This window comes from Neofelis nebulosa, chromosome 3, assembly GCF_028018385.1.
Source record: "Neofelis nebulosa isolate mNeoNeb1 chromosome 3, mNeoNeb1.pri, whole genome shotgun sequence".
In the NCBI taxonomy this organism is placed as follows: domain Eukaryota; kingdom Metazoa; phylum Chordata; class Mammalia; order Carnivora; family Felidae; genus Neofelis; species Neofelis nebulosa.
Window position 1 is genome coordinate 88,759,914 of NC_080784.1, and position 21,444 is coordinate 88,781,357.

General features: G+C 44.8%; 1 pseudogene; it reads left to right on the top strand.

Annotated features, from left to right (window-relative positions):
• The first annotated feature begins 19,754 nt into the window (after positions 1-19,754).
• On the top strand, positions 19,755-19,911 carry LOC131508288 (U2 spliceosomal RNA; annotated as a pseudogene).
• The last annotated feature ends 1,533 nt before the right edge of the window (positions 19,912-21,444 follow it).

The window sequence follows — 21,444 nt, forward strand, 5'->3', positions numbered from 1 at the left end:
ACTGGCTGTGCGGCCTTGACTGCACATGCCCCTCACTGAACCCCCTGCCTGGGAGGCACCCCAACCACATCAGTGGCCTTGGTTTTGAGCGCCATGCACCTGCGCTGCCTGTGTGTGGTGATTGCCTGTGACCTTGCCCTCTTAGCCACTTTGCAGAGGGCGAAACTTTTGTGCTTCATAGGACAAAAATCCAGTGTCTTCCAAAGACAAGAAGTGCACCTAAGAGGAAGGACGTGGTGTGGAGGTCAAAGTTGGGAACACCGATGTCTTTTGGGTCTCTTTGTGAGAGTCAGCGGAGCCTCTGAAGGCTGAGGGCTTTCTCTGAATAAACACTCATGAGTGTAGAGTTACTGACCACAGATTCCCCAAAACCTCTGGCCCGGAAGCTCCATTGTCCCTACTCTGCACCTCCCAGGACATACCGTGTTTCCCTGCCCTGTGAGGGGCCTGTTGACCCTCTTCTCTCTGTGTTTTTCTGTTTCATTGTCCTGGTGGCTTGGAGAAATTAGACCTTCAGCTGCCCAGGATCATTCTAGTAGCTCAGGAAAGTGAAAACTAGGAGGAAATTGGATGCCACATCTAGGAAATTGTGACCTGCCTCATTGGCTGCAGCTGTGGAGATGAGGCTGGCTGGCGCCTCGGGGCGGGAGTCAAGAGTTCATTGGAACCCAGAGAAGCTCTTGGATGTCTTGGGCTAATTAGCCAACCATTTCCCCCCATTTTTACCAAGGTTATTCCCTTGGATTTGTCACTATAGGGTCCCATTCTCTTTGCCTTTGGCTTCTTCTCCAGGTCCTGAAGGAGGTAGAAGAACAAAGTTACGCAGGGCACCTGGGTGGCTCTGTCTGTTAAACGTCTGACTTAGTCTCAGGCCATGAGGTCATGTTTCGTGGGTTCGAGCGCCTCATCAGACTCTGTACTGACAGCTTGGAGCCTGGAGCCTGCTTCAGATTCTGTGCCTCCCTCTCTCTCTCTGCCCCTCCCCCATTCATGCTCTCCCTCCCTCCCTCTCTCTCTCTCTCTCTCTCTCTCTCTCTCTGAAAAATGAATAAACGTTAGAAAAAATTTAAAAAAAAAGAACAAGGTTACTAAAGGAAAGAGAAACAGGATGGAACTGGCAGGAAGAACAAAGATGATGCACCTGCACCTGCTGGTATTATCTTTCTCTGGGTGCTTCTCTGGCTTGGGCTCCCCTTCATTGCTGCCCCTCTTTTCTACCTACGTTTGCTGCACTGCCTGTCTGTGCTCTGGCTGGCCCCAAAGCACAAATACATTTTCTTCCTTCATTCCCCAAGGCTGCTATTGGGATATAGAGGGGAACAGATGACACGGATATCTTAGAAGTCATTGTGAAAGAATTACAACATAGAAAAGGAAAGATAAGTGAGAGATTCGCTATCACTGCTCCTAAAGCATGTCCTGCAGCTCTCTTGCTGTTGGGATCCACGGTCACCCATTTCGCTTTTCCTTTCCCTAGCCTCAGCCTCCTCACTGGGGAAGGACAGGGGGACTATTGTAGCAGCCAGGTAATGTCTCCCTAGGGGCTTACCGGACCACCCAAAGGCTGGATTTTAACAATGTTTGATTCCTTGTTGTCTTAGTCTCTCTTTTCATATCAGGCTTTGGGCATTTCCTTTGTAAATTAAAAAGGACACCACGATGTTCCCCCCCTTTCCCTCCCCCCAAAAAACCCCCTCCAAATCTTCCCCAAAGAGAAACATGTTGCACCACCTGGAACGCAGACATAGCTATGGGCAGCTTTTAAGTAGCATTTGACAAGGCCCCTGCCTACACCCTGAGCATAGTAGGGGAGACAAGAATGAAGCAGCTTTGCAGCAGAACATTATGAGCGGTGTGTGTGTGTGTGTGGGGGGGTGGGGGGGCTGCTATGGGACCACACGGAAGGAAGCATTTAATTCCACCCATCGGTCCCTGGAAGGCTTTTTGGGCTCACTTGAGCTAGGAGTCTCCCGGGAAGATAATGGGAAGACAGCATTCCAAGCAGCTAGAAGAGGATGTGAAAATCGTAGAGGCGTGTAAAAGCCTGGCAGGTTGGGGGGAACGATAGGTGTTGGCAGGACAGGACCATGGGATGGAAAGATGGGCAAGGACCACGTGGCCTGCTCAGGAGTTGATAAGTTCTCTTTCATTTGTGCTGTAAAGACTGTGGTGCGGCAGGGCAGAGGACGGACTGGGCAGAAGGGAGGCAGGGGCACAGATCTGGAGTCTGCTGGGCACTGAACTCCAGTGATGAAGGCCTGATCTCCAGCAGGGCATGGAGGTGAGACAAACAGGAAGCCAAGAGACTTCATCTCTAACGTGGGGAGCTGGGGCTACCCAGCACACGCACCCGCGCTTGCCAATTTGCCCAGAACAGTGTCTGTGTCCAGCACAGAGAAGTCACCAGCGAATATTGGCTGAGTGAACGGTGCAGGTGGACAGTGGTGTCCAAAGATGTCCCTAACGGAGGTCGTCTCCTGTAAATGTGGCTGAGGAGTCTTCGCTGTGCATGGTGTGTTTGCATAAATGTGACACCTTTTTTCCCGTGCCCTTTTAAAGGGATGATGGGAAGGTGGTTTGAGACACAAGTGACAAAGGCGTGGGTAGAGCGTAGGGAAAGTTTACATGATAGTAAAGGGCCCAGTGGCTGTCATCCCACTAAGCCCCGAGAGACGCAGGGGAGGTGGTGTTTCCGGGGCCCGAAAGGAGGGAGTTAGGTACGGTGGGCTGCTTCGGCAGGACCTATAACCTTCGGTGAAGCTTTGCAGTCAGCTGGAAGAAGCTGAGGGAATGCATGCCTTGCCGTTGCTTTCCTTTCTCCCGTGGTCTTCTAGCAGGCCTTCCTCTGGGCTGAATTCAACCAGAAGCTGAAGGCTAGGGGGGCCCGTGGCCCCTCCCAGACAGAGGACAGAGCTTCCTTGCCACTTCCTACCGTTCTGCCTTTTTTTTTTTTACTTCAGGTCAGAATGCATGTGGAGGCAAATAGATTAGACGCCAGCCTGCCCTAATCTTCTGCTTCAGCTGCTGCCTCAAAGCTACCCAGGCTTCAAATAGACTTGAGACAGTTATGTGTCCCTTTTCTCTATAGTTGCAGCCCACTTTCTGACCTCTACATAACTGAGTGGTAACCACCTGACTGACAAGCCCAGATCAGTAGCCAAGAGAGAGTCAATTTAGTTGGGTGCTTTATTCATACAGTCGCAAGGCAGAAGTATCTCCTTATTCGAAAGTTGGTCAGAAAACGCCAAGTCTCTGACGTAACTAAGAGCTTTATATAAAAATCCGCGTCATGGTTGAACAGAAGCCCACAGTGTGGTCAGCTTGAATGGCAAGGGAAGCGATATTTGTTGGATGTCCTCCATGTTCAGATTCCAGGTCAGGTGCTTTACAAGACTGAAGCTCCCAGGTAATCGAACTTGGGGGGTCCACGTCAGTCATTACCGGTTAGTCATAGTTTTGTAAAAATGACCTTGATAAAACTTCCCGTCTCTGTATATTACCTCTGGTAAAGTACAGCGGACTTGTAGAACTTTGAAAAATTAAACTAATGTAAAACCTCTGTGGCGATTGTTGCCACAGCTGGAGAGAACGCACCTACTCTTCAATAACAACACTTCACGGGGCAGCCACGCATAGAGCAGGGCTCATGTGTCCCACTTCAGTGTCCCACTGAAGCTACAGAGAAATCTAAATACAATGCAGAGGCTCAACAGGAGTTTGACTAGGCTAATAATATTTCCTGGATATATAAACCTGTAATTTAGCCTCAGGGTTTCTGCCCTTTGTTATCCCTCTCTGCTTGGTTTTCTCGTGTACTTTCTGACAAGGAAAATAAGGTTGTCATAAATCTTCCACCTTGGATGGTGGATTCATTGCAAACCGCACAGACTTTCACTACAAACCACAATTAGGCGACCACGGGGGTGAATGTTACAACAGGATTTTATGCAATTGAACTGGGCAGCCGTTTGATTTGTTGGAAGTCTCTTGATGTTCATGTGTCCCCTCTTCTGGGAATTTCGCTTTTCCAAATGAAGCCGACCAAAGAGAGTCTAACTTTGAGCACTTTTCTTCAATAAAAATCACAATAGTTTCGGTGAATGAAATAATGTGTCTCTTTGCTAGACTTTCCTAACCCTCAATTCCATTGCCCAAGTGAAGATGACAGCCTACCAGTGTTCGAAGAGACAGAAGTGTGCATCTCTTTAACACGGTGTGATTGGAAGAACTATAATGACCAGATGCTAACATTCAATTATAACCTTTCTGACTTAGATAAGGCCAGATTGAAATTGAATTGCAATCAATCAGAATCTCCTCTGTTAAAAATATCACTTTTCTAGAAATCCTTTCTTCAACTGTGATTTTGGAAGCTCTGGTTATCCAGTCAGGTGCGCACGCACGCACACACACACACACACACACACACACACAATCATTATTTTTTAAGGACAATTTGTATTTGCTAACTCTTGCTCTTACCTGCTATCATATGTACCCTGGCTCCTCATGAAATCACTCCCACCTCCCCCAGTAATGTCTGAACATTTCCATGATGTGACCTAAGCGTTGTCATGAACCAGGGCAGTCACCTACCGCTTGATATCTGCTGGGCACCATACTTCCTGCTCCTGCTTTTTCTGGGCATAATTGTATTTACCAGATGCTGCTACTTAGGTCACATCTAGTCGAGGTACTGGAGCACTTTGTCATCAAAGCTTTAATGCGTTTTCTGAGCGATCAGTGTACCCAGCTGTGCTATTTTAGGCTGGGAAATAAGGATAATGTTATTCTCTACTAGCCTGGTAATAAGGCAGCATTGCTTATGCTACAAAAACTAAATACATTTAAAAAATAAAATCAGCTCCTTCAGTTTTAATTTGAAGTCTATCTTTTTCCCCGAGGGATATGAATTTACAGGGATCGGAAAGAATATCCAGGTGACAGACACCGTGTTCTTTCCCGCTGGCCACTTGTCCTCCTGTCCTCTTCTGTGTCCATTTACTCTGCCAGGTTGCTCAGTCTCTCAGGTGAAAATAAGCTCTTGGCAATTCTGCCTCATCAGACTTTTCAGACACACTCACATATGAGGTTTAGCAGTGGATACTGTTTGGATTTCCTCATTAGAGGAGTCAGGTTGAGTTGAAAATCACTGCTTTTAGACTCTCTCAAGTTCACACTAAGTAGACAGTGGGCATCTGTTATGAGTGTTATGTGCCCCCCACCCCTGCTGCCATTCATTTGTTGAGACCCTAATGTCTCAGTACCTTAGAATGTGACTGTATTTGAGATGGGGTCTTTACAGAGGTAATTAAATTACAATGTGGTCGTTAATGTGGGCCCTAATCCAATACAACTGGTACCTTTATAGGAAGAGGAAATTTGGGCAAAGGGACACACAGAGGGGGAAAATGCTATGAAGATACAGGGGGAAGATGGCCATCTATAAACCATGGAAGAGAGGCTTGGAACAGATCCTTCCCTCATGGCCCTTAGAAGGAACCAATACTGGGGTGTCTGGGTGGCTCAGTTGGTTAAGTGTCAGACTTCGGCTCAGGTCATGATCTCATGGTTTGTGGGCTTGAGCCCCGCATTGGGCTCTGTGCTGACAGCTCGGAGCCTGGAGCCTGCTTCGGATTCTGTGTCTCCCTCTCTCTCTGCCCCTCCCTTGCTCACACTCTGTCTCTCTCAAAAATAAATAAACAATAAAAAAAAATTAAAAAAAAAAGGAACCAATACTGCCAACACCTTGATCTCGGACTTCAGCTTCTGGAACTACGAGACAATGCATTTCTGCTGTGTAAGCCACCTGGTCTGTGGTACTGGTTGTGGCAGCCCCAGCAGCCCTACAGTGTCCTCAGAACAGTTTATACCCTTGTGGTGGGACAGGTCCTGAGAGGCTGAGTCTGCCTGCAGGTGTAGGGGCAAACCACCATGCATGTTATATGTGGTTTCTGAAAAGTGTGGTGGCAGATTGGAGAAGTGCCAGTGTCAAGACGGGCCAGCAAGAGGTGACAGGTGGTATCCTTGCAAGGAGGTGGAGTCCAGTGGTGAGGAGTCTGGAAAAAGGCAAGACGCTTGGACTCAGGAAGGCATACATCATTTTAGGGAGACTGTCAGAGTCCAGGCTGAATGATGAAATGATGAGAAGGGCTCGGGTTTTGAGGAAACTGAGGACAAAGTAGAGAGCAGGCTGAGACTCAGTGGCTGGAAACAGGAAGAATGTGGGTGCCTGGTCATGGGAGAAGGGTCATGTCCAGTTACTAGAATCTGATCATGAAGTCAGACTGGGGTGACCAAGGTCATTTTTCATCCCAGACACTCACATTTCTGACTCACATATGTCCCTAAATCACCCCTGACTGGGGACATATGGGGTCCTAGTGTCTAAAGCAAGCCCAAACCTCTAAGAAATAATGTCAAATGGCTTCAGCGGTGAGCAGTAGTAGCTCAGGGAGGCAGGGAGGTCATTACGCTGACAATACAATTCTGCTGAATGAACAAGAGGATACATCTTCCACAGGAGCCATTTGCCTGGTATGCTTATTAATTTCCAATGTGCCATTCTGGGATCTTTCCCAAAATGTCATCCGTGACTCCTGGGAAGAATTTTTCCAAGCAGGTGTCACTGCTTTGCTGCTTACAGAGGGAACTTCTGAACGCAATAGGAGTTGCCTTTCAGGTACCAGGTATCCCAGGCAGAAGCAAAAATACCCAACATAGGAGAGATTGGGGAAAATGTAAGTAGGGTTTTTCAGTCTAGTTTTGCCTGTGAATGGAAAACTACTTAAGCAGTTGTTCCACTGATTCGTAAAAACAATCGGAGCCACAAGCAGAGCACACAGCCTCGGATTTGCTGGGCCTAATACTCTAGAACAGCCCTTTTCAAACATTTCACAGCTATAGAATCCTTTGTTCAAAGAGATTCTTGAGGGGAACTCAGAATACAGTAGCCGAGGGAAAAGGAGCAGCTGTAGTTGAAGCGGGGGCAAGAGGCCCACGTCCTTCTCAGTCTCACCCTCCAGCCAGAGAGAGTTTTTGGTGGAGTGCAGTTTGTATACCGCGAGAGCTTGTAATTCACTCCAGAAGAGTAGCCTCTTCATTAACTGACCAAGATGATGCGTTATGGATATTGAAACATCTAGGAAGCGTTTAGGATTTTAACATGTGGGACTTCTAATCTTAAAAGACAAAAAGGACGTTAGCTAAGTGGTTGCGTAATGGCTCGATAAAGCAACACCCATCTCATTTGCTTGCGAATTGCAGTTGGGTGGCATTTATAAGGGGTGACTCTGTTCCACTGGCCTCAGGTTGGGGTGGCTCAACAAGGACCGGAGCTCTACTTCCAAGATGGTTTACTCATATGGTTGGCAAGTTGGTGCGACTGTCCACTGAGACCTGTCAGAGCCTTGATTCATTTTCGAATAGGCCTCTCTTTGGGCTTCTTGTACTTCCCCAGTGTGGCAACCAGAATTCGTGTTCCAGGATGGGCAGGGGAAGCTAGTCTTGTAAGAACTTGACTTGGAAGCTAGCACATTGCCATTTTTACTTGATTTAATTGGTCAAGCCTACCCACATTTAAGGGGAGGGAACACAGATCACACCTCTTTATAGGAGGAGTGTCAAAAAATCTGTGGCCGCTCTGTACCACTGTAATGGTCGTTTCTTTTTTATCTTCCCTTTCTTTTTTCATATCAATATCCTTTTCCTCAACGATGACGAATTATTACTATGCACCAGGCACTCTGTTCAGTGTTCCAGCAACACAAAAAGGAGAAGAGATAATCACATATTTATAAGAGAAGCTTCATTGCTTCTGTTACTTCTATTATCTATCACTGAAGAGAGAGTTGCTACAATTCCTTACTTTTAACAAATACTTAAATATTGCATATTACATGTGCTGGATCCTAGAGGGAAAACAGGATCATTAAGACCCGGGACCTACCTTCAGTGAGTTTATAGTCAACAGCTATTGTGCAAGACAGAATTTAGCTGATTGTATTATGGGTCCATAAGCAGTGTGTCAGGAAAGCATACTGAAGAGGAGGTAGATTTTGGCTGGAGAGGGCTGGAGAAGGATTCATGGGGGAGGCAGCAGTTGAAGGAGTCCCAAATGAGGGCTGAGAATGAAGAACATTCCAAGACAGAGGAATCCGGTGAGCAGATGCTCAGAGGTTAGAAAATGCCAGGTTTGTTTAGGAAACAACTCTTTAGGGCACTTGGGTGGCTCAGCTGGTTAAGCATCAGACTCTTGATTTCGTCTCAGATCATGATCTCAGTCATGGGATGGAGCCCTGCACTGGGCTCTGTGCTGACAGCATGGAGTCTGCTTGGGATTCTCTCTCTCTCTCTCTCTCTCTCTCTCTCTCTCTCTCCCCCTACCCCACTCATTCCCCCCCCCCGCCCCTACCCCACTCATTCCCTCTCTCTCTGCCCTATCCCCAGCTTGCTCTCTCTCTCTCAACATAAATAAATAAACATAAAAAAAGGGAAACAATAGGGGTGGGTGGGGGAGAGGGAACAATGGGTGATGGGTGTTGAGGAGGGCACTCGTTGGGATGAGCACTGGTTGTTGTATGTAAGCCAATTAGACAATAAATTATATTCATAAAAAATTTAAAAAAGGGAAACAATGCTTCAGGTGTTTTGGCAGTTTTTATTTTTGTTTTTTAAACTTTTAAAAACTGTTTATTTTTAAAGAGAGGGCGAGACAAGCAGGGGAGGAGTAGAGAGAGAGGGGGACAGAGGATCCGAAGTAGGCTCTGTGCTGACAGCAGCGAGCCCGATGCAGGGCTGGAACTCAAGAAATGTGAGATCATGACTTGAGCTGAAGTCAGATGCTCAACTGACTGAATCACCCAGGTGCCCCTGACAGGAGTTTTTATACACATGAAGGGGAGTTAAGGAAGATAATGTTGGAAGGATGGGTTGGGGCCTTGTCAGGAAGGTCCCAGAAGTCTTTTCAAAATTTTAAAGCTCTGGTTTGGAATACTTACAATTTCTCATATTTTATTGGAGAAAAAAATTTTGTTCTGAGCTCACAGAGATGCAAAGTTCTGGAATGCCGTCCACAGCTACCAAGAAAGGCCATATTGCCTCACAGAGGAGGCTAGTTGGAGATGTGGGGCAGTTCTTCCTGAGTCTTTGTCCAGCGCTGGTGTGGCTGAATGCTTTTGGAGATCTTCCATTTCCTGCTGAAAGCTTTGAGTGAGGATTATCGCCTTTTCCTATGCTTTTCTGTTAGAATCTCAAAGGCCTGCCTGCTGGTGTGGAAAAGGCTTCCAGAAGAGCTATTGCTCACTTTGGGTGAGATGCCTAAGGTCAGCTGGAGAAAAGTGAGCGCCATATGGACCTGAGGATCTATGAAAGTGGCTGCTGTCGACTGCCAGCAGGATCTTGGAGAAGAACAAAGAAGCTGGGGATGAACTAAGAAAGTCTTTTTCACATTAGAAGTCAAGGTAGCTGGGGGTCCTTTGTGGCTTAGGGGCTGAGAAGAGGGCAAGAGTGTCAGTGATTCTTCTGAGTTAGAAGATACTACCATGGCCAGAAAAGCGGCCATAAGGATATAAGAAATCACCTCAAAGGGAAAGGAGAGGGTCGGCGTCAGGTTGTGAGTAGGCGATAGCAAGGCCTGCAAACATTTGGAAGGAAAAGAAAATGCCTCGAGAGCTCTAAAGGCATAGAGAACCAAGGAAAAAGGAAACAGTTCTTCCAAACTTTATTGATATTCTTAAATTTGGATAGAAAAATTGAGGTAGGTCTTTAGGAGTGAGGATAGAATCATGGAAGCCAGATGAATAATGCATTTTTTATTTTTATGACTTTCTTGGTCCATATGCTTGGGAGTGAACAGAAATGTAATTAGAATAATGCATTAAACCTCACTTTTCGGCATTTTACATACAAAGAGAGAGGTCATTTCATTTGCCAGGGGAACTTCCCACTCATTGGGTGAATGTGATCACAAGAGGGCATCCCTCTGCCCATCAGAAGGGAACCCACTTAAAGTCTCTTTTCAAGGAGCAGACCAGTCATTGCGGGGGACCATGGAATGTGTTACATGTGTGTTGCTGTTGCTCCTTCCCCAAAGTTGTGACCTATTTGGGGCTTACATCACAAGTCTACATATAGGGATCATCACAGGGTGCAGTTACCTGGTTTATTTTCCTTTCCTTTTCTACTCTATTTCCCTCCTGTCCTCCCCTCAAATTAGGATGTAAATTGCCTAAGAGCAGGGACCTTGCCTGTGTCGTCCACTGCTGAAGATCAAGTGCATCGCACGGTGACTGGCTCACAGCACCCACTCTGCAGAAAGTGGTTTAATGAATGAATGGAACTGCCTTCACACAGAGCTAATTTTTTCATAAATTTTGGAGGAAATACTCCCCCTCCCCCCCGGCCCCGCTAGTGATGTGGTGTAACTTTCTAGACATTGTGTCTCAATTTAGAAACATACACAAGGCCAGAGAATGCAGAGGAAGGGGAGTGTAGTTGTGGATGGCCACAGAGCCATAAACGTCCAGGATGAAATGGTAGTTGGACACCAGGGTGAAAGGTTATTGTCTTCGTAAGGGGGACAAATCCGAGGGGATAAAAGGATTGGGAACCCCATACTTTTGCATGATGTTGCACACCTTTCAGAGTCCCTAGAAGGAAAACAGGACAGGACTAACACCAGTGCCAATCAGTACAGGAGAACAAGCTGCCCACAGTCAAGAGAGCCTTCTGGTGGAGCTTGAGTCCGGGCTCTCCCCTTCAATTATGATGTATGCGACAGGCTGACATTCTTTCCTAGTATACGACACCCTTGTGTCTACAAGATGAACTGTGAGAATTTGAAGGAATTGCTTCATGGAAGATGGGAGGATATTCCTGCAGTCTGTGTGATGGGACAGTTAGTGGTTATCAAGGTAGAGTGCCAGAAGGGTGAATAAAGGTTTAAAGGCAATTCCTAGCATTCAGACTTTCTGAGCTCAATTCAGACAGGTGAGTAGTTGCTCTGAATCAGTTTCTTTACGGCTTCCCCCCACCCCCCCCCCTTTTTTTTTAACTCTAAAAACTATGTCCACAGAGCTGAGTGTCTAGGAGGCATGGGGCCATTTTGTTTGTCGTCATTTAAGGCCATTTCCTTTCAAACATGTAAAACCCAGGCGAGGTGTATGTCTATCATATTCCTCTGTTGAAAGCTGTCCATTTCTCTGGGATTAAGAACCGAGGGTTTACTTGGTATTCCTTGAGCCTGGTAGATGAGTCTTCTCTCTAGGCTCTGAGCACGGGTGTGTGACCAGGCCTGGTGTGAAAAGCAGAGGAGAGTGAGGCACCTGGGTGGCTCAGTCAGTTATGTGTCCAACTCTTGGTTTCAGCTCAGGTCATGATCTCACGGCTTCCTGGGTTTGAGCCCTGCATTGGACCCCTGGCCGTGCAGAGCCTGCTTGGGATTCTCTTTCTCTCTCCCTTTCTCTCTGCCCCTCCCCTACTTGCATTATCTCTGACTCTCTCTCAAAATAAATAAATAAACTTAAAAAAAATAAAAAAAGAAACAAAAGCAGAGGAAAGCTCTGTGTCTTTGCTGTCTGTGCAAAGGCCATACCTTTGCCCACTTGTAGAAGCCACTGTAAATATAAACACATAAACTGTGAGACCATGGTAATACAGTAGACTCAAGGTCATGGTGTTAGGGGACCTGGAGAAGTGTTCCTTTTGGTTCACACACACCCAGAAAATGTGTGTGAAGATGGTTTCTCTTCCCTACCACTAATAGCCTAGATGGATCCTTTGCAGGAACGTGAAAATAGATAATTTATGCAAGGAAATGCGGTACAGTGGTAGCATGCTAACAAGTTGGACTTTTATTTTTAAAAGTTGTGTGGCATTTTAACTTATTAACAAAACAATTTCAGTCAAGATGAGGTCTTTTGAATTACTGTTGATTTGCATGGTTTCTTTTTGCCACGTTCTCATATGAAATATAGCAGGGCATTCTCTGTTCCACAGTTTAATTAATCTTTCAACTCTATTTATCTGTTAGAGAGCAGAGATTTTCAATTGCCTTAAATAGAAGACAACATTAAAACCCAGAGCAGGCCAGAAAAGTCCAAGCTAAGTGAGTATTTCACTTTGAATGAGGTTGTTTAGGATTTTAAAGTCCTCTAACTTCTGATCTTCAAATGTCTTTTGAAGATGAATTGTGGGCATGCCAGTATAATAGGGTCAGTCCTCAACTGACTGTGGGTAATTGAAGTGCACAGACAATAACACCGTCTCCTCTCCATCCAGCGGTTGTAATCCCTCCACACGCCCACCCCTCACCTACTATTTGTTGGAACTCTTAACAGGAAGCAAAATGACATTGTTCAAGTTTCCTGATTAAGTTGTCTTAGTCTGTTTAGGCTGCTATAACAGAACACCATGGACTGGGTGCCATGTAAACAACATAAATTTAATCTCTCGCAGTTCTGGAGGCTGGAAAGTTCGAGATCGAGGTGTCGGCAGATTTGGTTGTTGGTGAGGGCCCACTTTCCGGTTCATAGCGAAATTCTCGCTTCGACCTCAGTGGTGGAAGGGACAAGGGGGCTCTGTGGAGTCCCTTTTAAAGGCACTAAACCCATGTATAGCAGGCTCTGCCTTCATGACCTAATCCCCTCCCAAAGAGCTCACCTCCAAATTCCCTCACCTTGGGGATCAGGTTTCAATATATGAATTTCGGGGGTGAAGAGACACAAATTCAGTCCAAAATTTGTTCTCTGACGTGTGGTGAAGTAGAGGACTGGGCAAATAACAGGAAGGAAGAGAGAAAAGGAGAACAGTGAGACATAAAGTAGAAGGCTGAACTGTCTACACTGCCCTGGTCACTACATTGTTCAATCCTGAATGGAGCTACCCAGACCCTACTTTTCCTGCCTGGCCCATAGGCTCATCAGCTGAGAGGGGCTTCTGCTCGTCCGGGCAGGAGCAAGCCCTGAGCACCCCAATTTGGCCGCTCAGTTGTCAAATGGACACACGCAAATATTGCTTGCTCTTTGGTATTCTGGAGACTCTCGGCTTTTGTCCCAGGTTTGGACCTTTTGTGGCGTCTGAGGAATCAATCTACCTTCTCCCTGGTGCCTGCCAAGCCAACCTCTCCACCGCTCCTTTCTCTGGTAGGAAAGATAAACGAAAATCCCATTATTCAGCTCCTAGTATTGCGGTGGCAGTTTCCTTTGAGCTTCTTTGCAAAACCCTGCTCGCTTTAGAACTGTACATCATATTGGATCCATTGAGAGCCATTATTTATCTGACAGGATATTTATAAAAGCCAGCATTAGCTGCAGCTCCAAGTCAATATGTTTCTCTCTTGCTGACACACATCACACCAACAGGCTTGAAATATTTAAATACAATAGTCCCTTCAAGAAATCATTAATTTTTCTATCACCGCTAGAAGTGATAATTTGATGAAAATGGATTCAGTTGAAATAGTTGAGCTGACGGGAGTGGATACTTTCAAGCGTCTGGACTTCAGAGATGCCTGCGTGAGACCCAGCGAGGGTCCAGTGAGGACCAGAACCCGGAGCCCCAGGCTCACCCCCCCGGTGCCATCCCACCCACTTCAGTCAGGAGACCCTGAGCTCTCGAGGAAAATGTTTAAATATCAAGGGGAGGAAATGAAACGGGGGACGAACCACCTCATTACTGCCCTGCCTGTCTCTTTCTGTCCCAGCCTGTCTCCCTCCTGCTTCTCTTCTCCCTCACTCTCCTTTGCCCTCCTCTCTCTTTTATCCCCCCTCTCTATTTTTGTCTGCCTCTTCCCCTGGCTTCGTCTTTTGCTCTTTGATCTTCCTCTTCCCTTATTCATGTACCCTGCTGTGTGTGGCTGCACTGAAATTGAGGGCAGTCTTAAGTGTCTGCCCCACTGTCACCACTCTGGAGGGGGGAGGAACCAGGGAACAGTGTGTGTGCATCTGGCCATTGGCTCAATCCTTCCCCAGGGTTCTTCATGCATAATTAATGCAGAAAGTTTCCCTGACCCTTCACATCATGGGACAGGGAGTCAAACTTTGAAACCTTCTGGATGGATGAAGGACTTGGACTTTGACAAGATGTACAGTACCTTGTGTTCCTGGATATGTTTCCTGACCGGAGGAAAGAGGTCTGTGCAATCCTCAAGCTAGCATTATGTCCTCTACCAAACCAGCTTCATAGACTTTCTGTACCAGAAATTGCTCATCATTGCTTTGAAGGTGAGGCCAGCGATAAGATAGGAGACACGTTTTGCTGTAGTTCTTGATGACAAATCCTTATTGAGGCAGGAAAAGGAAAAAAAAAAACCCGAAACAATTCACCACAGAGTTAAATGATCATGTTGGGTCAGCCTTGGCATTTTTCTCTCGACCAAGTTTATAGTGAAGGAAACCAGAACCCCGGGGGAGCTGTTGGCAGGATGATGAGAAGGGCCCTCCATTTCCTTCCTCAACGGTGTCCACTCTCAGCAGTGCTCCCAGGACTACCAGCCCTGTTCCTCCCCTTTTGCTCCCTTATCAAAACAATCTTCTTCTGTATCCCATTCCTTATGTTCTTTCTTCTGACCTAGCGTCAACTATAGTTGTAATTAACTCTTAGCTCTAGGCCATTCAAGAAAAAAAAAGAAAAAAAGGCAGATAACTACTTAAATTCTGGGTTCAAACATTTTGCAACATACTTGGGATTTAGCTGGAGAGAGAGAAAAACACGAACAGCTACAAGCAATATATGATTAAAAGTGTAAAGAGTAAGCAAAGAGAGAAGTTCACACCCAGCTGTACTGGAAAAAGGTACAAGTAGGATGTAGGCATTTGAGTAGAACCTTGGAGGGTAAAAGTGAGTGGAAACTATAGTAATGGAGGGGAGAGAGGAGAGTATCTTGGGGGAAGGATAGAGAGGCAACAGAGCATCAGTAAGGGCTTGGCATTAGGGTAGAAAATAGTTTTTGAAAATGTTACCCCTCTCCTGAGTATTTGCTCGCAAGGAAGAATTGGAAAGGGAATAATCAAACCATTGCTGATATGGCATTCAGGCTCCAGGACAGGTGGGTAGGAACTATGTGCATGGGCCAGTGGTCCTCATTTCAATGTGTAGACGGGTGATTGTGCACCCGTGCCTACAGTGAATTCTACAGAGGAGCCTATCTGTTTAGCCACTTACCATGGCTTCTTATCAATGAAGTCTGATAAATACAATGTTCCTCCATCTCATTGTCTTGGGAAATATCATTGTTAAACTCCATGGGGCTTAGGTGGTGCTAGTTGTGAGATGTATCTCCTGTTATTCTTGCTGAGAAAGCCATTTAATCTCTTGTTTCAACCTCAGAGTCCATGAACAAAGAAGTGCTTTAAGGTTTAAGAGTGCCGATGTTAGCATTCAGGCGTCAAACCATCTTTCTGGGTTGACTTAGCTCAGTTCACTCAGAGGCATAGAACATCTGAACTGACAAGGACCTTAGAGATCATTTAAATCAGTTTCTCAAACTAGTCAGACGGTCTTGGAGATTTGTGAGTTATCCACAGAATTCTAAAGTTTTGGGTTTTGACTTAGACAATCTGAAAAATAATCAGGCGGTATTTTAAGTGACCACCTTATTACCAAGTCTTCCTCTTTCAGTGCCCGATGGTTTGGATGACCAAGTTAGCAATAAGCATTCCAACTTTAATTATGCTGGCTGGTGAATGAAGAAGAGAAGTAGCCTTCATATAGAGAAAATACATTTGAACCAGTTGAAGGCCAGATGGTATTCTGAAGCTACACGTGAACAAGGATTTCATGACATTTCAATATGAATGCCTCTCCCCAGTATCCTCAGGTAAACTTTGGGGACACTTGTTTGATGTCACCCACACCTTGCCTTCCGTTAGATAGATTAGGCTAGTCAGCTGGGGGTAGTGAACAATTTTGAAACGGAGGATTTGCCCCGGAGAGAGCCCCGATTGGTCTCACGAAGGGAAGGAAAGGGGACGAGGGTGGAAGGAACAGAGAAAGTAAACGAAGTCTTTGGAGCCTCCAAGAGGGTTGGGTAGGAAATTGAGGATGAAGAAGAGAAAAGCAGAGGATTTAGGCCAATTTTGACATGAGAAGTCTGGAAAATAAAAGGAAGAAAGGAAATGGGATTTTAAAGAGAGCTATTCACAGTGATAAATGGGATCTTCTTACATATTCTGGGACCCCAGAAGAATTAAAACTCTCGGCTAGAAGCTCAGCGCCACCAGGAATTAAGTGGTGATGGTGTGGGTTCACATCTTTCTCTTGTACTATCTGTGTGAAATTTTAATGAAGGTTGAGGGAGTTTTAAAGCTTTTGAGGGGCTCTGGATAGTTTCGTTGCATGGCAGACGAACAGAGGTGGGGTGAGGAGGGGTGAGGTAGAGGAGCAGGGCTGCACACCAGCAAAGTATGTGGCAGGGCACAACTCACGGACATTTATCCAAGGAAAAGATTAAGATATCGCTCAAATAGAAAGAAAAGTCTGTTTGGCTTGGGGGGATTTTGAACATGGATCGGGGCTCATTAAGCAGATGACCCTTAGATGGAAAAGTCTGCCATTTCAAGTTCATTTTGAAGCTGGTGCTTGTCATGTTCCTGCTGCTAGTGGCTAGTTCTTCATATAATGGCATTTTTCATTTTTAGGGGCTTTAAATAGAAGAGTGTTCAAAACCACCGAAACTGCTCCAGGAGGCTATAGAGCTTTCAAAGAATGGCTTTCTCCAAGGGGAGGGAATCAAAGAAAACCCTTCTTTCCTGGATTTTTTTAAAAATTGGAGCCACTATGCTTTGTACTTTGGGGGACTCCGCAACTGTCCGTTGTTACATGATTGTTTTGTAATCAAGGCAGGTTGACAGGGCTAGTTCGATTCCACAAGCTATCTCAGAGTGATAAAATCCTTGGCCCTGATGCCTCTGCCAGTTCTGTTTACCACGGAATGGAAAGATGCTCTGCAACTGGGCAAGAACTCAGCAGCAATGCAACGCCATACATCTTGGAGAGCAAGATGGAAGCTGATCAAATTTCTCAGCCGGTTATGAAGTGCCTTTGAAATTGGTGATTTTTTTAAAACGATGGTTAATAGTTCCGGCGAGTGCTTTTTCTGAAAAGCGACCGTAAGACTGTATTAAAAAGCTACAGAAGAAACCAGTTCTTGCTAGACACAGTTATGTGGCTATGCCCAGCGTTTCTTTTCTTTCTTTTCGCAAGCTTCTGGATTTTCATGTTTTTGGAACAGTAACCCACATTTGTTAATGAAATGCCTAAACTAGGTTATTGGTATTTTCTTTAAATGCGTGACTCTTCACTACCTGGATTCCAAACACTGGAAGCAATGAAGAAACTGTTTCAAACACCTCTTTGTCATTGCCTGGAAGTGTACATTTTCAAGATATTGGCCAAAGGCAAAGCCTTATCTAATGGTGTTGTAGACTATTTTGTCTGCTTTTTCTAACATTACAGCATGCTGTGATGTCATTTGATCTTTTCCTTCTCCGAGCATATCATTTATGCACTGTCTGCCTCCTGTTTTCTTTTTTTCCCCCACTTTTCTCATTAGCCCATGACAAAGAGTAATGGAATTTGGCATCATTTCCATCATAAATACAGATTTGAACCTGGTCAACTAAGTCACAAACCACTTCTTGCTCAAATAGATATAATATGCCATCTAGCTCAATATAGAGCCCTTGCAAACCATTGAAAATATATCTGTAAAACCCAATGTTAGCTGCTAACCCCATATCCATTCTACCCTTTTTCCTTGGAGATCTCTATTTTTAAAGATTCACCTACCCAGATTACTTTACCTCAAGGGGTGCATATTGGTATGGTTCTGACTACTGAGACTCAGGCAGAAAACTGTTAGAGATTTCAGGGAAAGTTTTGCATTTCTTTTTTCCTTCATTCCCTCTTTTCCTCTTGTCTGGAATCTGGATGTGATGACTGGAGGTGCAGTAGCCACCTTGCATCCACAAGGCAACAAGCGTGAGAAGGCCCGTGTGCTAGGATAGCAGAGTGGGAACATGGATGAGCTTGGTCCCTGATGACATCGTTGAGCTGCTTTATCAGCCCTGGATTGTCTACTCCTGGATTCTAGTTGTCAAGACATCTGGTTGTTTAAGTTACTATAGCAGGGTTTTCCGTTATTTGCAGCAGAATACATTCCTAAGTGACATTCCCAGATTGTTGGAATTTATTCGCAGTTGTTTTTTCTTCAGTAAAGCAAGGAAACGATCGACAGCTTCTGTATTTGACCTTCCCATAAAGTTACTTATTATTATTAGAGAACCTCAGCACCACTTCTCTGAGTTAACTGATTCTAGTAGCCTTGTGGTTTCCTACTCTTTGGCCCAGGACCACATAATGTCTTCAGACTATGTGTAACGAGAGTCAGGATTCAGGTTAGGAGCTATGCGAAGCTAAGCATAATGGATGGTTCTAATTTCAACATGCTAACAGTGTAATTGGACACCTGGAGTCATTGTTATTTTATTAAAAGAAGCATTCTGTGGCTGATTGTACATAGCTAAATTATTTTATGGCATGTCCATATGTCATGCTCCATTTGATTTGCATATCATATTTCTTCTCCATTAGTATAGTCATTATTTATACGTTTAATATTTTATTAATATGTCCTCGAACCTGAATGGATGTAAATACTGACAAAAGTTACATAATAGCGATTTAATCTTAGTGATTTAGGATTATAGCTGTTCCATTGTGAATGAACTATGATTGTGTTCCTTTGGTTATATTAATTATTAGAAATATTAAGCATTCTTATGGCTATCACATGATAATTCTCTTATTTTTCCTGTTTTAAATTGCCTAAGAATTTGAGATAAACTTCTTGGAAGCGCATATCTTTAACCTACAACATATTTCATTTTAATACAAGATTTTGTTATTCAGCTAAAAACCCCCATAAAACTTAGAAGTCAAATCCGATGGTTGTCATTTCCCCCCCTTAAAAAAATCTTTTTTTAAACATCTGTTCATTTTTGAGAAACAGATAGAGACAGAGTCCAAGCAGGGGAGGGGCAGAGAGAGAGGGAGGTGCAGCATCTGAAGCAGGCACCAGGCTCTGAGCTGTCAGCACAGAGCATAGAATCTGATGCGGGGCTCGAACCCATGCACCATGAGATCATGACCTGAGTGGAAGTCAGACGCTTAACTGACTGAGCCACCCAGGTGCCCCTGTCATTTCCCCCTTTTGAAAAGGGAACATATCAATGACAGTTGGGGTCTAAGGATGGTTCCAGCAGAATGCTTATTTTGTCGTTAGAGTACATGATAAGGAGGGACTTGGAACTGAGGCAGGGGGGCAGGAACTGGAGAAAGTGGATTTGCTCTCCATAAAAAAGCAAGGGGAATTATTTTCCTGTTGCTATGGGGGAAAAAGAAAGGGAAAGAATGAGGACTGCGCAAATTAGTGCATGTCTGGAGGGTAGCTTGTGAAAATATCTGAGAGCTTTTTTTTTTTTTTTAATAGAACAGCTTTATTGAGATATAATTCACATACTACAAAATCCACTCTTTTAAAGCATGCAATTCAGTGTTTTTACTATATCTATCGTGCTATGCAACCATCATCACTGTGTAATTTTAGAACATTTTCATTACCCTCAAAGGAAACGCTGTACCCATTGTGGTCACTCCCCCACGCACTCTCCCTCCTGCCGCTGGCAACCATGCATTTCGCTTTTGTTTCTACGGATTTGCCTTTTCTGCACATCTCATATAAGAAGAAGCATACAATCGCTTCTCGGCCTTTTGGCTAAGATCAAGTGTAGAAGAAGCATACAAATGTGGTCTTTTGTACCTGGCTTTTTTCGCTTAGCATCATGTTTCCAGGTTTGCTCATGTTGTTGCATGTATCAATACTTCATCCTTTCTTATTGTGGAATAATATTGTTGTATGAATAAATCATATTTTACTCATCCTCTCATCAGTTGAGGGACATTTGGGTGTTTCTACTTTTTGGCTATTATGCATAATGCCGCTGCAGACACCTGTGTGCTAGTTTCTGTGCAGACTGGCTCCTCTGAGTCCTCTTCTTGATTTGGCCTTGATCTTGGCTCTGTCCTTGACAAGCCTGCATAGCCCGGTGGTAGCAAGAATCCTGCTAGGTTACTGTGGCAAGAATCTCTCCACCTTTGACATCTAATTACCCCTGGTAACTGCTCAAATTCCTCAAATATTCCGCTTTCAGAATAACTCTGTTAAATTAGTTTAGCAAGATTCCCTCTACCCTTGATGTCTCCTCCTAATTTCCAACCACTGACTCCCTCACTCTGCTCATTGGCTGTAATCTCCCAGCCGTCCTTGCTGGGTTTGGAGTTGAGCCCCGTCTCTCTCCCTGTTGCGACAGTTCTTGACAGTTATAGCAACAGTCCTGAATCAGGTCTTCCTCACCATTTTAGCAAGTGTCAGAATAATTTGTTCTTCAATGGGACATATATTTGATTTCTCTTGGGACTACAAGCAGGCGTGGAATTGTTGGGTCATAGAGCAACTCTATATTTAACATTCGAAACTGTTTTTCCAGACGGGCTGTATCATTTTACATTCTTGCCAGCAGTGTATGAAAGGTCCAGCTTCTCTACATCCACGCTAATGCCACTTATTATCTGCTGAGAAATGTTTTAAGGGAAGAAAAGTATAATAATTTATTTGGAATTTGGTTGCTTTTCTGTGATGCGATTTCCTCTGACCACGCGAAACTTCAGTGAAGTCATCTATATCATGGGTGGTATGTGCGGCGGGCTTAGGGAAAGTGTTGGCTGGTCAGATCCTGGTTCTGTGGAGACTGGGTCCCGGGAGAAGAAAATGAGGCTCCATCACGAACAGGCGCTCCGAGAACAGATCCCAGAGGAAGGGCGCTCAGAGACCAATGGAGAATTGGGATGGGCTGTTTCAGTTGGTATCTGGGCGGCACATTTAAGACCTGGGTAAATACACATAGAAGAGTCGCTGTGAGTCCCAGCTGCCCAGTGATTCGCTTCTTCCTTTTGCCTTTCTGTTACAAAGAAAAACATCGTATAATAACATCCTACTTGCAAAAAAACCCACATGTGCAATTATCCTTAAAACAAAGACCCTCTTCCTGAGAAAGGTACGGGGCACACACGTATTTTAAATAAAATGACTTCAATTTTGCTTTGGTAGGTTTTGTATATTTTGTTATATTGTTGGAATGATTAAATTTGCTACAGGAAGTAGCAAAACCGAGATTAAGAATGGCTGTTTTGCGCAATATTCGGGCACAATCTGCTCTCAATCCTGTTTACCTCCTAAGTCTCCAGTTGCCTGTTCTGTTCTCAAAGGACAGAGAAGGAAATAAGAGAGGAACAAAGCCCTGTAAGAATAGGAGTTAGTGTCTTCCCTTCCAAACATTTGCTTTACCAAATGTGCTTGTGTGTGTGTGTGTGTGTGTGTGTGCAGGC